This window comes from Topomyia yanbarensis, chromosome 1, assembly GCF_030247195.1.
Source record: "Topomyia yanbarensis strain Yona2022 chromosome 1, ASM3024719v1, whole genome shotgun sequence".
NCBI lineage: Eukaryota > Metazoa > Arthropoda > Insecta > Diptera > Culicidae > Topomyia > Topomyia yanbarensis.
This window is the reverse complement of record NC_080670.1, coordinates 149,734,434-149,758,215: the sequence shown is the minus strand read 5'-3', so window position 1 is coordinate 149,758,215 and position 23,782 is coordinate 149,734,434. Positions and strand designations below refer to the sequence as shown.

General features: G+C 41.3%; 1 protein-coding gene across 11 annotated transcripts in view; it reads right to left on the bottom strand.

Annotated features, from left to right (window-relative positions):
* Window positions 1–23,782, bottom strand: part of LOC131677035 (irregular chiasm C-roughest protein-like) — a 569,032-nt gene that overhangs the window by 309,045 nt on the left and 236,205 nt on the right. The window lies entirely within an intron of this gene.

Genomic DNA, 23,782 nt, shown 5'->3' with positions numbered 1-23,782 from the left:
ATGCCTACCTATCCTTTTAAGCGAAACTTGGCTTGGAGAAAAGACAAACTACTAAACAACTGGGGTAACGTTAAGCTAAGAAAGTCAAACATCCAGATACAACGAAACCAAAAAAACTAATGGATCTTAAACAAAAAGACTCACAGGTTTACTTACGGGACATTGTCCTGAAAAAAATGGCAAAAGTAAAGATGACATTTGTCGATTCTGTAACTACGAGCCAGAGAGCTCGGAACATATTCTCTGTCATTGCGCAGTACTATTTCTTCGAAGGGAGAGATACTTCGGAAGACATCTTATAACGCCTCACGAGATATGGTCCCCTACCCTCAGCTACATTAATGATGTACTACCCGTTGGGGATGATACATGTGGACAAACAAACAACTCGCTTTCAACTACATTGGGTTCGGGCAATTTGTAACATGTAGATCAAATAGGGGCAGCCACAAAAGATAATCTGAATAGTGGTCGCAGTGGCAAATTACCCCTAACAAAAAAGGCTCACTGTAAGCTGTACCTTAGTGACGATCAACACGGCTTTACGTCCGAACTGTCAGCTGTGTCTATTCTGTTGTGTTTAACATCCTACATGACAGAGTATGTGCTCAAACTGACGGGACGGTTGATGTTTCTGCTATACTTGAATGATGTACATCTAGTTCTGAAGAATTCATGATTGTACTTCACGGCTGATCTCAAGATTTTCCGTCTGATTCGTCCATTGAAGATTGTAGATTTCTCCGACAGCAGCTGGTGCTGGTTAGTGTAACACGAACCGCATATGTGTAAACCCGATGAAGTTATCAGAAGTATCATTTTTGCTGAAGAAGGATTCGATTCATTTTAACTACCGTCTACTAGAAACAGACATTAAACGCGTCAATCAAGTTAAAGATCTGGGAGCGATTCTGGAATCTCATCTTACGTTACGGCAGCCACCTCGGTACATTGATTTTTCTCCTGTATTTCAGCGACATCAACTTTTGTTTAGAAGGACCACGGTTGTCATTCGCTGACGACATCATGTTATATCACAGAATCCGGAATACTGATGACGCAGTATTCCTTCAACGCCAACTGGTAACCTTTGCGGAATGATGCGAAATCAATCGAATAACCTTAAATCCCAAGAAATGCACGTTCATTACGTTCGCGAGGAAAAAAAAATCGATTCGAATGCTGGCTAGCAGAATCGACGATCGACAGAGCGAATTGTGTCAAAGATCTTGTAGTTTTTCGCGATGAATAACTGACGTTTAAGCAGAGCATCAGCTACAGTGTAGCAAGGCATCACGCTGTTTGGGGTTCGTAATGAGAAAATCTAAGCACTTTTCAGATATTTACTGCTTGAAATCTCTCTACTGCTCATTCTTTCGTTCAACACTGGAATATTGTTCAGTTGTGTGGAACCCTCATTATCTCAACGGTGCCCATCGAATTGAGACAGTGCTGCGCAGATTTGTTCGATTTACCCTTCTTCGACTGCCTTGGAACAACCCTCACCAGCTGCCAAATTACAAAAGTCGTGGTTTGCTTATTGGACTCGATACATTGCAAGTGCAGCGGGTTCTATCCCGTGCTATGACGATTTCGGATATTTTGCACGATCGAATTGACTGCCCCGAGCTTCTCAGTGCGATAAATATGAACGTTCGCCCTCGTGCCCTTCGCAATAGTATATTCCTCCGATTACCTCTTCGACGGACTAACTATGGAGTAAACGGTGCCATCATTGGTTTGCAGAGTGTCATCCGAGTTCGACCCTCATGTTCCACGTAACAGATTACAATCTGACTTTTTAAATAGATTTGAAATAATCCTAAGTGGCTTATAAATCGCTTTAAATAAATAAATAAACAACACGTCTTCTATGTAGTTGGTAAAGCATCTCTAACACTGGGATGAATTTTCAGGATAGCCAAAAAATTTTACGGATATCTATTGTCTCAAACTGCTCTACTACTCTTTATAGCGATCAATCCTAGAATATTGCTCTGAAGTGTGGAGCCCAAACTACAATAACGGCATTGAGAGAATAGAGACCGTTCAGCATCGCTTTTTAAGCTTCGCGCTTCGTAGATTGCCGTGGAGAGATCTTTCCCGACTACCTAGCTATGAAAACCGGTGTCGACTGATTCAATTGGATCCCCTACAAATGTAAAATAATAAAAGACCGCGTTTTTTCCTCTTTAATCCCATTGCAACTACTCGACTGCCACACTTTATTACGACGACAAACTTATTTAATTTTTTATTCGTTGGTTTTGGAACGATAAACCAAAATCGAAAAGTAAGGGAGACCGGGGCTAGTTGGCGGTGTTTCCAGTTTTCAATTTTTACCGCTTTGATGTAAGTAGTTTTTGCAAAATAGAGCACACGGCATGATAGAGTAGACTGTTGGCAACATCTCTGATTTTTTTTAAAGTGTTTGATGCATTGTCTTCATTTTTAGAGACAAAAATATGTGACGCGAAAACCCCAGCCCCGGGGTAAGTTGGCGGTATGTGAGAATACGCCAAAAACTAAGCAATCAAATGGAGATTGAATTACTTTTGGAACGTGCTGAATGTCTTTTCGAGAAAACTATATTAACCGACATTTGCTATTATATTTCAGTTTCAATACCCCGGCATTTCGACTTTGACGTGTACTCCCTATTCAAAAGCAAATTTTCGAAATTTTTCATGCAATTGGCCAGCATAAATGTCTCCTACATTGGCGAGATACACAAGAAAAAGAGTGTCTTACTTTGGAGTGAATTCCAAAAATAAATTTTTTGATGACTTTTTTGCACTGTAATTAGTATCGCCAACTTGCCCCGCGTCCAGCACCGCCAATTTACCCCAACCGCATATTTTATTAAAAACTTTTAAAAAAATAACTTTTGTTTGTGGATAGATGTAATATCTATACGGATACTGAAAGCTCTTTTCATGCGCTTTCGAAAAATATAATCATGCGGGAAATAGATTGAAAATCACCCTAAATAACGGAAGGTATTTAAAATTTAGAAAATTTACTTGGTATGCTCGAAAAAACATTATCACCCACAACTTCCACCAAATAAATCGTTTTGCAACAAAAACATATTGGATAACGGGTTTTACATAATTTGAGCAGTCTTCCCAAATGAACATCGAACACCATGTTCGCTCTAGTTCTGTTCTCATCCTACACCATCATTTCGTGTGCAAACTCGAACGCGCTAGCACGAGCACATGTTTGTCTGCACAACCGAACCTCATGTACGTACCTGGTGTTCGTACACACAGGTTCTTGATACTAGTTTTCTCTTTCTCTCATCCATCATCACTAGCATTGACTCATTCTTATTTATATCTTATATTGACTCATTCTGTTTTGTGTGTGCCTTTCTATTTTACGCACACGGTGTACGTACACGGTGTTTAAGCCTAAGTTTGCACATCTTTCGCTTGTGTTTGGTGTTCGATGCGAACCGGTACACAAAAACAAAGTATGTTTGAGGTTGAACGCGTGCACGAAATTTTGTACACGGGTGCAAACTTGTCGATGTTCATGGGAAGACTGAATTTGAGGTACACAAGAAGAGGCAGCGCTATATGTCTAATAGAAACAGAGGAAAAGGAATTCCACAGACTTACAACAACCGCCAACTAGCCCCGGGCTCCCCTATGCTCATCGTACAATGCAACAAACCTTTACTATGAACAAAAATACTGAAGCGATAAAGGGGTGTCTTTCCTTTTTTTACATACTGTATATGTCACAACGAATACCGCAAGACTATTTGCGCCACTATGCCGAAGAAACCCCTGCCAAGAAATGGCAGACGTTCGGTATATTGGTGGAGTGCAGAGATCGCAGCCCTAGGATCAGCTTGCCTACAAGCTAGACGTAGGATGCAGCGAGCCCGCACTGAGGAGGTTTGAGTGGATCGACGTGAAGTGTTTCGTGCTGCGAAATCGCAAGAGCAGCAAGAGAGCGTGTTTTGACAATTTGTGCGAGGAGGCCAACGTGAATCCGATTCCTACAGGATACCTACAGTGATGTCAAAGACCAAAGGGGGCTCCTCACCCCCCGAACGGTCGCCAGAACGGTTGGCGAGAATTATCGAAGTACTCTTCCCGACCCGAGCCATAAGTCGCTGGCCCCCGGCGCCGCAAGGCACGGTGGGTACAGACGACATGGTGGCTCCGGTGACGAATGAAGAGCAGTAGCTAATTCTCTAGCGGCGAACAAAGCTCCAGGGCCTGATGGAGTTCCAAACAGCGCTCTCAAGACAGCAATCATGGCGAACCCGAACATGTTCGGGTTGGCTATGCAGAGATGTCTTGACGAATGCCGTTTTCCGGATAGATGGAAAAGGCAGAAGCTGGTACTGCTGCCGAAGGCCGGGAAGCCGCCTGGCGACCCATCGGCGTACAGACCAATCTCTCTGACTGTCACGACGAGCAAATTGCTTGAGAGGATTATCCTCAACAGGCTAACTCTATACGCAGAAGGTACGGACGGCTTGTCAAGTATTCAGTTCGGGTTTCGAAAGGGAAAGTCCACGGTGGACGCTATCAACTCAGTGGTAAGGACGGCCGAGATAGCGATCCAACGGAAAAGGCGAGGTATTCGATATTGTGCGTTAGTGACACTTGATGTGAAGAACGCATTCAACAGCGCAAGCTGGGATGCCATCGCGCTCTCGTTACACCGGCTTGGTCTGCCGGTGGGCCTGCACCGGATCTTGGAAAGCTACTTCCAGAACCATGTACTATTATACGAGATCGATGCCGGTCAGAAAAGGGTTCCGATTACCGCCGGAGTCCCACAGGGCTCGATCCTAGGGCCGGTGCTATGGAATCTCATGTATGACGGGGTTCTGAGACTGAAGTTCCCTCCTGGGGTCAAGATCGTCGGCTTTGCTGACGACGTAACCTTGGAGGTCTACGGGGAGTCAATTCCTGAGGTAGAACTAACCGCAGAACACGCGATCAACACGGCGGAGGAATGGATAAGCGCGAGAGGCCTGGAGCTCGCTCATCATAAGACGGAGGTAGTTATCGTCAACAAGCGCAAGTCGGCACAGCATGCAGTTATCCATGTGGGAGAAGTCGCGATCACTTCAAAGCGAAGTCTGAAGTCTCTCGGAGTCATTATAGACGACAAGCTGACCTTCAGCAGCCATGTCGACTATACATGCAAGAGGGCGTCGACTGCTGTTGCGGCTCTATCGAGAATGATGTCCAACAGCTCAAAGGTGTGCGCCAGTAGACGTAGGTTACTGGCAGGTGTTGCCGTATCTATCCTCAGGTACGGCGGCCCGTCATGGTCAAGAGCACTGAGGGTAACCAGTTACCTACAGAAACTGGAGAGCACCTACCGCGTGATGTGCCTCAGAGTGATATATGCCTACCGCAGCATGATGCCAGTCGGGCTGGTCATTCGGGAAGATGAGGAGTGCTTTGAGCTACGTGGAAATATAGGAGCCCGCGAGCGCACCAGGGTGACCTCGGTCGCCAGATGGCAGCGTGAGTGGGACAACTCCTCGAAAGGTAGGTGGACCCACCGGCTGATACCTAACATATCGAGCTGGGTGGGAAGACCCCATGGGGAAGTTCACTTCCATCTGACATAATTCCTGTCAGGCCATGGCTGTTTCCGACAGTACCTCCTTAGGTTCAGGCCATGTCTGTTTCCGACAGTACCTCCACAGGTTCGGGCACGCGGAGGTCCCAGCCTGCCCGGACTGTCCAGGTGTAGACGAAACTGCCGAACACATACTGTTCGTATGTCCTCGGTTCGACGTCGAAAGAAGAGCAATGATGGAGAAGTAGAATGCAGTCTCGGCTGCTACCACCCAGATTGCCTGTCGGCTACAGGTAATTTGGCGAACCGAGCAACAGACGATGGGCACGACTAACTAGTGATTGGTTAGTTGGAGCGAAAAAGGCCGAGCGCAAAAAAGTGAGTGAATGGTCTGTCCATGCTGAGGCAGGTATGGCGCAGCGACTGGAAACCGAGTAAGGGGTAAACCCCGCCACCCCAAAGCAAGACAGAAGAGTGAGTGTACAGGCGTATAAGTGGACTGCCTCATGCCAAGACGGGAGGGTCGTAGCGTAGTATGTTGGGACTTAGCTATCGATGCCTCATGGCGTGGCAGAGGAGTGAAAGGATGAGCATCCAAGTCAGTCTCACACGGCATGTTAAGGGTGAGCACAAAAGTCAGCCTCACATGGTATGGTAGAGGCTAGCACAAAAATAAGCCTAGCAAGGAATGAAAAAGGTGAGCACACAAGTCAGCCTCGCATGGTATGTCAGAAGTGGGGCCTAAGAAAAATGTCCCACATGGGATGCCAGGGGGAGTGACAGAGGTACAATAGAGTGGCATGATCGAAAGTGAATCAGATGATAGGGTGAGCACCCAAGTCAGCCTCACATGGTATGGGTGGGGCGAGCACAAAAGTAAGCCTAGCAAGGAATGAGTAAGGTGAGCACACAAGTCAGCCTCGCAAGGAACGAAAAAGGTGAGCAGTGTTTGAGAGTGAATCAAGGTGCGATAGAGAGAGCACCCAAGTAAGCCTCATACAGGACGTATGAACGCGTGAGTGAGAGTGAATGAGTAGATTAAGTACAGCCATCTCCCCAGAAGTAATACCGAGAGGTAGTTCCTGGGAGGAACGATGGCGGAGCCCAATGGAGTTTAGTCGGTATTAATGGCAGCGTCACCATTCGAGCCCGACACGCCCCCAGTGCACCCCGTGCGGTAGCTTGGACCCTACCAATAGCACGTGTACTGGGCTAGGACGTAATGGTCTTCTCCATTGTAAAAAAAAGACATACTGTATACGTCACAACGAATACCGCAAGACTATTTGCAAGGTCATCTAGTTGTCCCAGCTATTTTGGAACAAATAGATAAATAAATAAATGAATGAATGAATAAATAAATAAATAAATAATTAAATAAATAAATAGATAAATAAATAAATAAATAAATAAATAAATAAATAAATAAATGAATAAATAAATAAATAAATAAATAAATAAATAAATAAATAAATAAATAAATAAATAAATAAATAAATAAATAAATAAATAAATAAATAAATAAATAAATAAATAAATAAATAAATAAATAAATAAATGAATAAATAAATAAATAAATAAATAAATAGACAAATAAGTAAATAAGCTAATTCTTGGCCTAATCCAGTAGCGCTTTACAAAAGGTCTTCTATTTAAAAAAACAAAGGGAACAAATCGGGTGAGCGGTGTAACTACGTGTAAACCAGAAGTGGTGTAGCAAAGGGCTAAATAAGTAAAGAAATATATAAACTATTACGATATGAACTCCCTATCAGGTGAATTAGATCAGCATTTGATCGAAAGAATTTTAATTCGTTCCAAAGCTAAATTAACATCTTATAAGATTTTCTAGCGAATTTGCAGAGTTAGTAAAGAATCTATCTGATTCATGCGATTGACTTTAGAATATGCAGGTGTTGTAGATTTCATGTTCAATCGAGGAAATGGCCGCAAAACTCGGAACAAAATTACAATTTACGACTCCATTGTTTTTTCTGCAGTACGGATCCAGACTGTAAACACATGGATTCTCCCAGAGCTATAATTTTCCCAATGACAGTCTGGTAGTGAGTGTAAAGTGCGTTCGTATTTGGAGCCCTTTGCAGCAACCGGTATCCTAGTTTTGCAAACAAGAAAGGCAGAGAGGCCGGACCGTGCGCCTCGGACCCTTATCGAACGTAACCATTCGGCGTTACAAATGGAAAGCATTAAACTTTATGCGGCAGATTTCGATCGAGAAATTCGAGGAAAGTAAAGACATAGACTGTGGTGACGGCCTGATTTTGTCAACCATTGGTATTTGCGAGCTAGTCGGTCTTGCAATTTCTGGACGTTAAAAAATTGAGTTACTCAGTTCGTGGGTTACGATTGTACCACTTTAAATGAGCATGTATACGTATTTTCATTTGAGTTAAATATTCTTGTACTGTGTTCCATGATACCGTTGTTTCTATCAAGTTTTGACCACAAAGTGTGCTGAAAATTTTTAAAAGGACTGTCTCAGTTAAACCAGCAGTTGTTTATGGATGTCCATGCCAATCAAAATAACCATTTGATCACACCAAATTCAATAAATTGAACCGTTCAATAGCATAGGGACATCAAATTTTGTTGAATTCAAAACAAAAGACTAGTCAAATCGTGTCATCACTGTTTAGTGGTTCCTTCGATGTGAACGGGTATAACTGCCCGAGATTGTCTCTAGTAAAGTCTCAACCTGAAAAAATCGATTTCCCAAGCATTAGAGTGCACAAGAAGCAACTCATAGAAAGATTGGCGTCTATTGCTCCCGGTTTCACTAGAAATCGTATAACAATACTACGGAGAATGAAAAGCGTAAACGATAATAAAATTATGTGTTTATTTCCTCTATTATTTCCGCAAATTGCTTATTGCCATATGCGGGTGCCAATGTACGGTTATGGCATAACAAGTTCGAGAATGGGTGACTTTCACTGAACTGTACGACAGCCGAGAGTCACCAATGCGTGCTTCAACGGATCCGATCCAACGAAAATCTTCACCGTCTATGCCCGAACATTAACGACAGCTCATAAAGGAACCGAACGTAAAGTGTCGTAAATGGATTTAGAGAGAACCGGGCACACCAACCCTATCCAGCGATACACACATAAACACAAGTGGTATCCGCGTACGACCGCCGCTCGTTGGTGACCAAAAGGTGGGTGATTATGGTAGGGTCGATTGAAGAAAAAGTGTCAACAACGGATTGGGATATTTTGACAATCTTTGTGAGGCGTGATCCGAAAATAATGAACAATAATATTAAACGACATGTAAAATTGTATGTTAGTAAAAGCAGGAATACGTTGCAACTTGCTTTATTGAGACCAGTACAGAGCCGACAAAATCATAACGATAAATCAAAACCCATCGAATTCGACGTATCTTCTTAATGGCGCAGTCGACAATTTAATCGAATATCATTCGTTTGAAGTTTTGCATTCAGCGAAGGTATATCATTGTATCGAAGCGATAAAAAGTATAATCTTGGCGTTTAATCGAGACTTGCGAAAAAAAAGTCAATGCAATTCTAGACGAACATAAATTGTTGATTTTTATGATATGGTCATGTGTACGGATTAGCACCTCTTTTTCTTTACAACCTCCTTCGAATATTAAGGTTGCACAGAGAAAGCGTAAAATTCGCAAACGAAAAAAGCAGTTTTTTTCCACACCGTATGTCAGATCTTCATAAAAATCAATCAGCAGTACTGTAACAACATTCTACATACGCTGATTGTTTTTTATGAAGATCTGACATACGGTGTGGAAAAAAACTGCTTTTTTCGTTTGCGAATTTTACCCTTTCTCTGTGCAACCTTAACACGCTATCATAAAACTTTCCGATAGTTTTCTAGCATGTGGTCGGTGTCAAGTCAGACCGGACTAGATGACATTGTATTAATTTCAAGAAAAAAACAAGTTTAAAATTTGAACAGTAGCGTTATAATTCGAAATGCACTTTTGCCATTGTTCTTGCACAACAGCGACGAATTATAACATACTCCAAATCTGACAAAAGTCTAATGTAGCTCAAGAAATTTTTTATTCAGTCCTTCATTACTTCACTTTTTTGAGATTTTGTGACTTAGTTCGGTCTGACTAAACACCGAGCATATAAAATTGTTCTGAAGCGCCATCTGTCGGGCAGAAACTTCCCAATCAATAGCACACAAACACGCTCCATAACAAATGCCTTCTACGTATAAATTTTGACGGCGATCGGTTAAGCCGTTTGGGAGTCCATAAATCATATACATACAAACATTGACTTTTAGATATATAGATAGATAGATATCTCGTGCATGAATTGTGAATCGTGGCTAAGATAATATGAATCAGGAGCCAGATCATGAGGCAACAATGGATCCATGCGTAGTATTTCTGGAATAGCTTATGAGAAAATATTAATACAGTTTTGATTTCTTGAACTAATTCACAATAACAAAAACCTGATGATGATTAAGATGTAATAAAACATGAATCGGTTCACTTCGTATAGTTGGGCATCATGGATAATGTTACTAAAGCTGTGAATAAAATTAACGTTTTTGAAAAACGATCATGAAATTGTTAATTAGATAGTAAACATGCGTTTAGAAGAAAAAATTGAACGTACTTAGAACACGCTTAATTTTTGTTCACGATTTTGTTTTTGTAACGTTACAACATGATTATTCCACAGTTAATGGTATATTATTCATGAATTTAGCAATAAAATCAAAACCATTCCCATGAGAATATTTGCAAACGGTCTGTTTCAATGATGTGCAATTGATAGATAAAAAGGATTTCAATTCAGCTAGCAGTGTGAACAGTCTTTTCTTATATCAATAAATTTATACACTATCCGCAATTGTACAGTTTTCATTTTGTAGAATTTATTGTAAAATTTGTACGCACTATTGAAATTGTCACTCGAGGATTTCGTGATCAGTCAGATCGAAGCTTTTGTAGCGATCAGTCAGTTACTTCTCAACTCTAGTTCTCTTTGAATTATCCGAAAACCAGTATTACGCCAGTCGGATCTCTGTGAGAAGTTTAGCGTCATTCAAGAATACCTACACAATTGTTTAGGTGACAAGCAGTGCCGGCTCCTGGTCCGACCCGCGTAAATTGAGTGTAAAATAGAAATTTTCAAAATAGCAAATACCAGACAAACCGATTCTTCGAAAGTTTTTCCCCACAAAATTCAAACTTATACTACCAAGCGTTCCCATCACTATTTAAGTGTAGGGAAAAATAGCTAGTGACTCTGTGCGTGTGAAGTGACGAACCCTATCAACTTATTTGAGGTAGACAACGGGTGACCATAAGCCGCTTTTGCAAACGTGAGAAAAGCGTCGAGGAAAAAGTTAAAGGGTTGTATACTATACAGGACACGACCACGGTAACATTAAAAATATAACTTCTTTCAAGAGCATGCAATATAATTTGCGAATGAATTTGAATCTATCAAAACTATTGACTCATTTCAGGGCTGGCGACTACATAGTCTTCAGTGCTACGTCACGTTATAGCTTTCTTTCCTGCACCCATATGCACAGTGGGTTTTTTCGCCAAAAACGCGTGAAAATTATTCACACGAAAACGGTAAAGCGTACAGCAATTATGTCTTCTGGGAATTTTTATGACGATCAAAGACCTTCATTTTGATAGAATAGTTATAGTGATTTATTCCCCTTGAAATGAGATATTTGATACAATTTTTTTAAAGTATGAAAAACAAGATGAAGTATTCAAAAGTATTAAAGAACTTGTTTTTGCGAACATCTTGACTGTGGACCAAAAAATCTCCGTTATTTGTAAATGACCCCCGAAAAACATTTTATCAGCATAACTTTTTAAATACCGTAGATCGTTATCTACTATTTCAATATATTCGAGATAGTTGTTCGTATTATCAAGATACATATCTCTCCAGAAGAGGTAATTTCTTGCGTAATTTTTGGAACAATTAGCAAAAATTTTGAAAGTAATGACTTTTGAACGGGCAGCCAGCTCTAGTCAACATTAGAAATGGTTCATCAACGCTATAAAACTCAATACAGTTTCCTTATCTCCAATAGAGTTATAGATGATTTGAAAAAAAAAACATTTGTAAAAAAATGTGCAATATATCCGAAAATACTCGAGATAAGAAAAGTTGTGCGTTAATAAAAGTTATGTATCAGGAATCAGGAATCAGAATATATTGGCTCAAATGGCACGTTCCCCGGACGTAGTCGGGGATTTGTGCCTTGCCGTGTGTTTTCATCATTTCCTGAGCGGAAGGAAAGGACAAGGAGGTGTGGGGAAGTAGAATTGGAAGGGAGGGAAAAATAACAGCACAAAACAAAAATAAACAACAGGTAAGTTAAACTCACAAGTAGTTCAACTTGCCTGCGAATAAGCCTAAAGCTCTTTACCACATTGGATAAGAAACTTTAGTATGTCTCTGAGTTTCAGTCGACCAAACATGGTTTCGTCTATATAAGGACGGCTGAAGACTCGAAATCGCAATTGCGCTACCGCTGGACAGTTGCATATCAGATGATATGAGGTTCCGTAGTCGGATTCACAAAGATCACATGAAAAAGACTCAGCGCGCTGAATAGTTGCCATGTGATAATTGAGTTTGCAGTGGCCGGTTAAAGCCCTGGTCAGCATGCCGCAGTGGAGCTTCGAAAAATGTAAGAGATTTTTCGAAACCACTGGGCATGGTTGTCGTTAACTCATTTCTTTTACTTAATGAAAAAATGTTTAAAAATCTTACTTATGTGAGGATTAATCAAGAAGATCATAGTAGAAAATGACAAATATTGCTATTTTGATGAGTTGTTCGAAAACACTATTTATGCATACTCTGCCGTTTCCAAGCTAACAACAAGTCACCATTTGAAACACTTTATGTTTCAAAAACTATAAAATTACTTTGAAAATACACGAGTTAAGCCATTGTTGTAATAAAATACCGAACTTGCCAGAAATATATTTAAAAAGTTATATTACTAAATTGGCTTCACAAGGATCATCCACAAACAACCAACAATAATGTTGAAGATATTAAAAACAAAGATTTTGTGTCTTCAGCGAAGTTGTTGGTAAAAACTTGTTCTACAACTTTGATGAATACATAATTTTAATGTAGACACTTGCAAGAAAGTTTGTAAATATTAATATTATTTTTAAATAATGAATAAAATACTAACACCACATGAAAGTTTTTAACTTAAAAAAAAACAAACTACAGCTGGGGAGAGTAAGTTCTAATTTTAAATTTTCTGTTTTGTGTTATCGAACTGTTAAAATTATGAATCTAAAACTGAGTCACTCCAAAACGTTTCCTTAGGTTGTTGAAGCGATCCATGGCCTTCTGTAAGCTTCCTCGGTATGGGCTGGCATCTTCAAGAAGTGCGTTGATGCAGCGGAAACTGTTCTGGATGTGTGTTGGATGCAGTCCAAATTTTCTGCATTTTCGCAGGAACTCAAGTTTTAGGATGGACTCCACTGTTTCTTTATGTAAGCTTTTCGATAAATTAAATGTTTCCGTTTAAAATTAATTTCAAACAAACCTAATGATATTACAGTATAGAGTAGCGTGTTGCGTTTTGAGATTCCATGTCCAAAATTATTTGACTATGATATTATTGTAACCGTTGTAAGTAATTCTGTACTATTTGTAGATCTATGATTGTTATATGTCATCAAGTTGTTAAATGTAGTTTTTCTCTGAAGATGAAAGCGTAGACCTTTGAAACGTAGACGATAGACAAAGTAAAATAATATTTGCTAAAACCGTGACCAAAAGTCATCTCCATCTGTTGTAATAGCGGAGTTATAAGCATGCAAACCTTACATAGTTTCGTTACATAGCAGTCTTGATCAGCCTGCAGAGCTGTAACACGGGTGAGTATCAACAGAAACCATCAATAACTGGGTGTACCAAACCACGAGCCTTTCGAACCGATAGACCCACACACCCGCTCAACTCGATCACAATTCAGAACTCAACGAAATCCAAGCTACAAAGGCCTAAGAGTTTTGGGATACTTCACAGAATTTATCAGACTCAGAACATGAAATCGTTGATTATCTTGCTTTGCTTTTGCTTTCCAATGGATATCAGTGAGCTCTGATCTCATCGTAATGAACTACAAAATTTCACTCGCACAATATAGGCTTACTGTAGATTACATTACGTGTAATCACTCGGTGGTTTTCAATCCAATAAAATATCGTAGAGAAGAAATAACGAAATCTGTTTGAGCATTGTTGCAATAAATAGTGATCCAGTCAATTAAGGGGAGAAGATTGGTTTTTCCAGGCAATACTCCTACAGTCGTCTGTTTGGAGTTCAAATTACCTTTGTTTAGAGAACATAGGATACTCTCGGTAGTCGGCTACCCAGAGCTTAAAAAAGCTCAACAACTGAACAAGGTTTTTTTCGTTTTCGAGTGTTCGTGTACTCGAAGACTAACTGATCAACTACATAATAAACTTGCTTTACAGGTCGCATCGCTTGCTTGGAGCGAATTCTAGACCTTAAACCGTTTCAAACCACAAACTCTGCGACACCTATGGAAGAAGCCTTCCTTTAAATAGGTGAAGTATCGACACTTCCCGTATATCTTATCCTTTATCCTTCCCCGTCAACGATGAAGATGGGGGCGGCCGGTAATGGTGGCTATCATACTGTTGAGGTTTTAATATGGGTCGTATAGGTATCAATTGCCACATACTATTTCCTAAGCAACTCTTATTAGATAATTAGCAGTCAAACATGATGAAGTCAGTGTGCAATCAGCCAAATTCAGCGTCACAACGCAGCGTGACGTAACGTGGAGTTCAAAAGGTTGAAATGTTGGCTCGACAGACTAATTGGTGCAATACTATCCTGGCCTTTTTGCTCTGAGTTTCCTGCCGCCTCCATCGTCTCGTTTAGTTATCAGGTGCTGTTTGAACGTCATGACCACGTTACCTCGGTATGAAGCTGCTAGTTATTGATGAAACTTTGACAACATATTCATTAGACTATAAACTAACTTCTGCAAGGCTTTAAAGAGTGTTTATATTTTTCGAACACAGGCTTTAGTATGAACAGATTCATCCTTAGTATCAGGCCCCTAAAATTGTGGGTCCCTGGCTTTGGCCCTGGCCCAATGTGCCCACGCGTATTGACGGTACTGCATGCTTTGAGTCATATTTTAAAGCTAACAGCACATTTGGTCGGTGTTAAGTCACACCGGACTTAGTGACAAAATATTGATTTCGAAAAAAACGAGTTTAAAGTCTGAATCGCAGCATCCTTTATTATGATTGGAAATTATTTTTTGCCATAATTCTTGTTTATTATTACATTTTTCAAATCTGGCAAAAGTCGAATGTAGCTGACGATATTTTTTATCCAATGCTATTATTATCTCATTTTTTGATGTTTTGCGACTTAGTCCGGTCTGACTTAACACCGACCATTTGGAATCCGTGCTTTCCTTCTAAAGAAACTAAGTATTTCTATCTCATTCGTTATCGAGTACTCATTCGAGATAGAAGTCTTTTGTCATCGGTCCGTACACTCTATAGCGACAAATAGTGTTAATCCGCGTTCAAGGTTATTTGCACACTCTACGCCTAGTTGAGGTTTCAGTATTTTTTCCCTTCTTTTGTGTTTCTGTTTCTGTGTACCGTTAGCCGGTCAGTGAAGTGAAGCAGTGTTCTTCTAGTAAGCCGTCTGGATACCGTTACCTACACAAGCTAAGTATTAGTTTTCGTTTCCCCTTCTTGGTTGTCTTAATAACGTGCACTGGGCAATAGGCCCGTGCAAAAATGACTTCCCCTGACGGCGGTTCATCTCAAGGTGAGATGGACGTCGAAATAAAATCGGCTCCCCGGCTCAAGGTATATCCGAGCTCGGCCACCGGGCCATTTGTGATCTTCTTTCGGACCAAAGAAAAAAATTGTTTGAATCTGTTGCAGATTTCTCGAGTTCTGACGGATCGGTATTCGGCCGTGACAGAAATATCGAAAATTCGCCCTGATAAGCTTCGGGTGGTGGTTAACAGTTCAACTCAGGCAAACGATATTGCTGGCTACGAGCCCTTTACGAAGGAGTACAGGGTGTATATTCCAGCTAGCAGGGTTGAAGTCAGTGGGGTCGTTTCCGATTCGAGTCTGAATTGCGAGGACCTGCTAAAATATGGGACAGGCTGTTTCAAAGACCCCATGCTTAAGCCAGTGAAGATTCTGGAATGCAAACGTTTGCATTCGGCATCAGTCGCAGCTGACGGCAAGAAAATATACGTCAACTCAGACTCTTATCGGGTGACCTTCGCCGGCTCTGCCCTGCCCAATTACCTCCTCTTTGACAAGGTTCGTCTACCTGTTCGCCTTTTTGTGCCGCGGGTCATGAACTGTACTAATTGCAAACAATTGGGACACACAGCCTCCCATTGTAGCAATAAAGCCCGCTGTGGGAAATGCGGTGGGAATCATGCGGATGATTCCTGTGGTAGAGATGTCGAAAAGTGTCTTTACTGTGGGGGAAACCCACATGATCTCCCTTCATGTCCCGCGTACAAACAGCGCGAGGAAAATCTTAAGCGTTCCCTTCAGGGACGCTCTAAGCGATCTTTTGCAGAAATGCTTAAGATAGCTACGCCACCTGTCTCTACGAACATCTTTACCAACTTGTCTACTGACGAAGGCGACTGTGATGAACCCCAGGAGGGAACATCTTCTGCTGTGCCTAGAAGTAGTAGAAAAAGGAAGAACATTTCCTCTTCCAAGCTTCGTCGTAAAGGCCAGAAGGTGTCTCTTCATGGTCCCCCTAAAATAACTACTCAAGGAAGTACTGGTGCAAAACCGAAGCAAGTCGCTCCCGGTCTCAGTAACCTGAGCTCAGAAAAGGAGTTCCCAGCACTTCCAGGAACATCAAAAACCACAAGTGTTCCCATATCTCAGCCAGAGAAAAAAGATGGGTGGGTAATGTCTGCGACATAACCGGAGAGATGTAGAATACATAAGGAACACGTTCTTCAAATATGTTGATACTCATTGGAATTTTCGGACAAAAAGTGATTTGGGCGAGGAATATTTCAAATTATTCTTTACAAAAATTATGGTGGTCCTGAAAAGGACCAGTTTTGTTGGCGTTGTTGGCCTTGGTGAGGGAGATAGCTAACGATGAAATGAATTGTTAGCATGAGGAAGTCGCGTAGTACTGGCCAATGGAAGAACAAATCCTGAAAATCAATTTTTCTTTATTCATGTAAAATATACATACTTACAAATCTAATAGAAGATTCCTGATCATATTTCTGAATCATTAGTGCAACCATTGTGTAATTTGGTTAAGTACAATGAAAGTTACAAACTTTCCAAACTCGACCTTCTGTTCCTTCAGAAATATTGAAATGGGGTGTCTATATTAAACCGTTAGTCGTGGTCACAATAAAAAAAAGATGGGTGGGTAATGTCTGTCACATAACCGGAGCGTCGTGATTTCAATTCGAGACGTTAATTTAAATCTAATAATATTCAACAGAATCACGTTTGATAATAATATTCAACAGAATCACGTTTTGGAAATTTTCAAATAATTCTCTATGGTAATAATGGTGGTTCTGAAAAGAACCTTTGGTATCGGCGTTGGTGTTGATGGTGATGCGCTGGATCGTTGGATATTTTTGGCATGCTAGTTACGTGCCTGGCGAACTGTTTTGTAGCCTCGAACAAAACGACAAGACTGGCTTATTCGGGTACCATTACGGCTGAACTTTATAAGCTTAGCTCGACTTTGAAATCCTGCACAATCTCACGAATCAGACACTGGTAGGGCCATTTTGTTTGCTACTAGCACGGAGCTGCACAAAAAAAATCATTTAATGCAGTTAGTTCACGGAGACTGCCAAAAAGCTCGAATAGAAGCATGCGACTTCAACGTTTCTCTTAAACACATGCAATAACACATTCGTTTTGGTAATACTGATAATAACAGTAGAAAGGAATGGAAAAGCAGTGCACGAAACGAGCGAGAGGATAATTTAAATTTTTGTTCCGTGTGCAAGCTACTTCTTTCCACACAACGTATTATGTTGCTTGTTGAAAATTTGTTACACCTTAAAATGAAAGTTTCAGTTTAACTCTCACTAGAACACAATTGATTGGTCCTGAAAAGAACCGTTGCTTTTATATTAATTTACGCCCACTCCCAGCGGACACTGTGAGCCAGTTTGATTTCTTTTGCGAGAAAGTTACGTACTTGGCGCACTATTTTGTATCCACAAACTGCTTGCTAGTGCTTGAACGAATACGAATGATGAGAAAAACCGACCGACCAATATTCATATATGAAAACACGAAAAAGCACTAATATCGCTCGTTTTCGTGCCATTCCTTTCCGTTCGGCTACCAATACTAGCATAACCAAAACGAATATTCTGTCTTTCAATCGCCTTCAATCTAGTGGCCAGTGCTAGTAAACTTGCATGTTCAGTTTTTCAATAACAACATTCCAACAATATTTTCAAAGAATGTTGCAGATTTGAAAAGAAGGAAGGAAAAGATTTTCACAAATTTAAATTCTTTTGTGTTATTTGTTAGCGCTGATACTGGCCATGGGATGGTGGGAGAATACGCACATTCGTTTGTTATGATGGTATTAGCAGCAGAAAGGAATGGAAAAGCAGTGCACGAAAACGAGCGAGGGAGGATAATTTAAATTCTCTTTCTTTCTTCCCACACATCGTATTTCTTATATTGGTCACTGCACAGTGACGTCATGCATTAAATGTGACAGGTGGTGGTCCTGTTGATTACATTTTGAATTTAGAGATTATTCGTATTCTCAAAATGAAGCATTTAAAATATATTGGGAATCATATTTTTAGAAGTATAAATGTTCTCTAGAGCGCCTTACAATTAAATTGTACTATTCCCTACTGTGCGAAAATGTATATGAAAGATCTAATAAGTGAACTAATTATTTGTTTTTCAATTACTTCAAGTGTTCTCTGAATCGGGAAGTAGTTTTGCGGTTAAATTTCTTGGTAATTAATTATTAGCACTAAGCTTATTTCAATGGAATTCAAATTTGTTAAGTACAAACTGTAAACAAAAGGACCAGCACCTGTCAAATTTGTGAGGTTAAGGCATTTCATACAATGGTCAATAGCTTTCTGAAAATTATTTGTTATACACCATAAAATGTAAATTTCAGTTTAACTCTTATTAGAACACAATTAATTGGTCCTGTAAAGAACCGTTTATTGTTTTATTGCGGGAGCATAATTCAGACGCACTCCCCGCGGACACAGTGAGCCAGTTTAACTCTTATTAGAACACAGATTAGTTTCTCTGTTGCCCTTTAGTTGGGGCGAAATTCTTGCAGGGCGACAGTTCCTGATCGGATTGCGATGAGTGACCAGTAGCTGGGGCACTTTTTCCGACCGTCGTCATCGCCAACTGCTTTCCTTCGGTGGACTGGCTGCTTGCTAGTGCTTGAACGAATACGAATGATGAGAAAAACCAACCGACAGATATTTTTATAATCGCGCTAATATGCACTACTATCGCTTTCTCGCTCGTTCTCGTGCCGTGCATGAGCCTTTCCTTTCCGTCCGGCTTCTAATGGCCTAACCAAAGGAATATGCCGTCTTTCCCCCACCAACTGCTCTCGTCAAGCAACCCAATGCGAATAATCATAGGAACAAACATGTAGTGGACCTATATATAAACTTTTCATTATTTTATTGTTCGGTTGGTCTATCATAATGACGGCTCTGTGCGGGATGGGCTGAAAATTTTCACTTTTCCGAGTCGTTTTCGAAAGATTTTTCAAAACACAATTTTTCTTATTAGTACATGTTATATATACTTCAAATTTTAATACAGCATAGAGGAACATATTTGCAACATATTGGCCTAAAAATCAAATCATTCTGTTAAGTATGATAAAAGTTATTAACGTTCAAAATCTGACGCGGCGCCGCAGCCGATATTTTGAAACGGGACCCCTATATTGAACTTAAATGTATTCTACATTAAAAAAACAGTGCTGGCTTAATAAATTTCTCTGACATTGTGGACCGTATTCTTACAGCGTTAAACACTTCTGGCCCCCTTAAAAGTATATTGATAAGCTTTCTCCCCACAGTAAAAACATTTTTGATGCAGTTCACTGCGAAATGGCCCCTTCTTTCAGCGATTGTATCCTTCGATGGCTAATTCATCGAACGAGGTCAAGGCTTTAATCACTGTTCTACAGTGGAATTGCAGAAGCATTATCTCGAAAATCGATTCGTTTAACATCTTACTAAATAATTTGAAATGCGATGCATTTGCCCTATGCGAGACATGGCTCACTTCAGAAATAACCCTATACTTTCACGATTTTAATATTATTCGCTTGGATCGAGAAGACTCTTACGGAGGAGTACTTTTGGGGATCAAAAAGTGCTATTCTTTCAATCGGATCGACCTCCCTCGACACCAGGCATTGAAGTTGTCGCTTGCCAAACCAGAATTAAAGGCAAAGACCTTTGCATTGCTTCCACCTTCATCCCCCCTAGAGCCTTAGTTAGCCACCGACGGCTTTGCGATATTGCGGAACTCCTCCCCGCACCGAAGCTAGTTTTAGGTGACTTCAACTCCCACGGCACGGCATGGGGTTGCCTTCATGACGATAATCGATCTACCCTACTCCATGAGCTTTGCGACAACTTCAATATGACTATTTTGAATACGGGTGAAATGACACGGATTCCTGCCCCTCCAGCGCGACCGAGCGCCTTAGATCTGTCCCTTTGCTCGACATCGCTGCGGTTAGATTGCATGTGGAAGGTAGTCTCTGATCCCCACGCCAGCGACCATCTGCCAATCGTAATTAATATTGCTAGCGGTTCAGGGCCACCGAATACAATCAATGTTTCGTATGACCTCACACGAAATATTGATTGGAAGAGCTACGCGTCCGCGATATCCGACAAAATCGAGTGCACTCAAGAGCTTCCTCCGGAGGAAGAGTACGGGTTCCTGGCTGGCTTGATTCTCGATACCGCGATTCAAGCTCAGACTAAACGCGTACCAGACGCGAACTCACGCGGGCGTCCTCCCAATCCATGGTGGGACAAAGAGTGCTCAGACGTGTACGCGGAGAAAGCCGCTGCGTATAAGACCTTCCGGGACGACGGGCTGCCAGCTAGCTACCGACAGTACGCGATGGCGGAAACGCGCATGAAGAGTTTGATAAAAGCCAAAAACGTAGCTACTGGCACCGGTTCGTCGACGGACTAACGAGAGAAACATCGATGAGCACTCTTTGGAGTACGGCCCGGCGCTTACGAAACCGAAACAGTACTAATGAGAGCGTGGAATATTCAAACCGTTGGATATTCGATTTTGCCAAGAAGGTTTGTCCGGATTCCGCTCCGGCACAGAAGATCTACCGCGCCGCGTCCCCTCACAATAACGCGAACGAAACACCGTTTTCGATGGTGGAGTTCTCACTTGCTCTCTTAGCATGTAACAATAAAGTCCCAGGGCCAGAGAGAATCAAATTTAACTTGTTAAAGAATCTGCCAGACTCTGCCAAGAGACGCTTGTTGAATATATTTAATAAGTTTCTTGAGGGTAATATTGTCCCTCATGACTGGAGGCAAGTTAAGGTCATCGCTATTCAAAAACCAGGAAAACCAGCCTCCGACCACAACTCGTATCGACCGATTGCGATGCTGTCCTGTATCCGAAAGTTGTTCGAGAAAATGATCTTGGTTCGCCTCGATAATTGGGTTGAAGCAAATGGCTTACTGTCAGATACACAATTTGGTTTCCGCAAAGGCAAAGGGACGAACGATTCTCTTGCGTTGCTCTCAACAGAAATTCAAATGGCTTATGCTAGCAAAGAGCAGATGGCATCAGTTTTCCTAGATGTAAAGGGGGCTTTTGATTCAGTTTCTATCAAAATTCTTTCTGAGTAGCTGCACCAGCGACTCTAAACTACTTTTTGCTAAACTTGCTGTCTGAAAAACATATGCATTTTTCGCATGGTGATTTATCGACATCACGAATTAGCTACATGGGTCTTCCCCAGGGCTCATGTCTAAGCCCCCTTCTCTACAACTTTTACGTGAATGACATTGACGAATGTCTTGTCAATTCCTGCACGCTAAGGCAGCTTGCAGATGACGGTGTGGTCTCTATTGCAGGTCCCAAAGCCGTCGATCTGCAAGGACCATTGCAAGATACCTTGGACAATTTGTCTGTTTGGGCCCTCCAGCTAGGTATCGAGTTCTCCACGGAGAAAACTGAGCTAGTCGTATTTTCAAGGAAGCGTGAACCAGCGCAACTACAGCTTCAATTAAGTGGTCAAACTATTGCTCAGGTTTCAACTTTCAAATATCTCGGAGTCTGGTTCGACTCTAAAGGAACCTGGGGATGTCACATTAGGTATCGGAAACAGAAGTGCCAGCAAAGGATCAACTTTCTCCGTACAATAACCGGAACATGGTGGGGTGCCACCCCAGGAGACCTGATCAGGCTGTACCAAACAACAATATTGTCGGTGATGGAGTACGGGAGTTTCTGTTTTCGCTCCGCTGCGAACATACATTTCATCAAACTAGAGCGAATCCAATATTGTTGTTTGCGTATTGCTTTGGGTTGCATGCACTCGACACATACGATGAGTTTAGAAGTGCGGGCGTCCTTCCGCTGAAAAATCGATTTTGGGAACTCTCATATCGATTGCTCATCCGATGCGATATCTTGAACCCGTTAGTAATTGCAAATTTCGAAAGGCTTGTCAAGCTCAATTCTCAAACCCGATTTATGTCCTTGTACTTCGATTACATGCCACAAAATATCAATCCTTCTTCATACTATCCCAACCGTGTCAATCTCTTTCATGCTCCTATACTATGTTGCGTCTTTCATGCTTCTGATTCAACTGTATTCTTCGACACATCCATGAAAGACGAGATTCGTGGAATCCCGGATCACATACGTCCGCAAGTGATCCCAAGCATCTTTCATAGTAAATTTCGAGAAGTCGACTGCAACAAGATGTTTTACACCGACGGGTCAAACCTCGACGGCTCCACTGGCTTCGGTATATTCAATCAAAACCTCACCGCCTCATTCAATGATCCGGCTTCAGTTTACGTCGCAGAACTTGCTGCTATTCAGTATACCCTTGAGATCATTGATACAGTATCATACTGATGGGCTTGGAGGTCAACGGAGCTGCGTATCTTCAATACGTTTCTTCAGTTAGACGTTCGATGGTCGAATTGGTATTAGTGTATACCAAGCACGAATAATGTGCTCCGGTTATTTTCGGTTTTCCCTAGTGAATTAGTGATTCTTTTTCTCTAACTTTTCTCATATCGTGAGGTCTAGCGACTTTTCATCAGTGCAGTGTTAATTGTCACATTGATCGGAATTAAACAAGTTATAAACCATCGATATCGTTCTGCATTTCGGAGATCGCCATGGTCCAGTGAATTATTCAGATAAGTACACGCATACAATATTGATCTACATTAGTGTATAACCCTCAAATACAATCAGACATGTTGTTCTTCTGTATTGTGATCCCTGGTTTGTGATATCCCTGGCGGCAGCTACTTGATCGTAATTTAAACGTGCTGCCCTGTCTCTCATTTTTAAAGAGGCATTGCGAGAAGAATATGGATGATCGTTCTTACACCGTTCATTCTGAGGTTTCCTTCCATCGTGTTGTTTTTAGGGTGCACTGTGCGTTGGAGGTCTAAACTATCTGCAGAGGATGCAACAGGACACATGCTACAGGGAGGGTTCGCTGTGGATTTTCGTCTAGCTATTCTAACGCGGCCACGGCAACAGCGTGTGAATAGCAGGAACAAAATCCATAGTGAATGTTTCTCTGTGGCGTGTGTCCTGTTGCCTCATCTGCGGTCATAGTTAAAGAAGGGTACACATCGGCAACGTTTGATCGTGCAAGTTATATGGATACAAACTATAACACTTTCTCCCTGTCTGGAACTCATAGGTAGCATTACTCTTGAACGGCTTAATTTATCAACCTATTTATTTAGAAACTACTCTAGTATGCATGCAAATCTTTCGGTATTTGTATTGTGTCGTGGAGTGAGTGCTCTCTCTATCTCTGTCAGTCAGTAACCACTCTGGCCGAGAGATGTTTTGAGTGCGACATCCATGTGATCGGTATCGCTTGATCTTG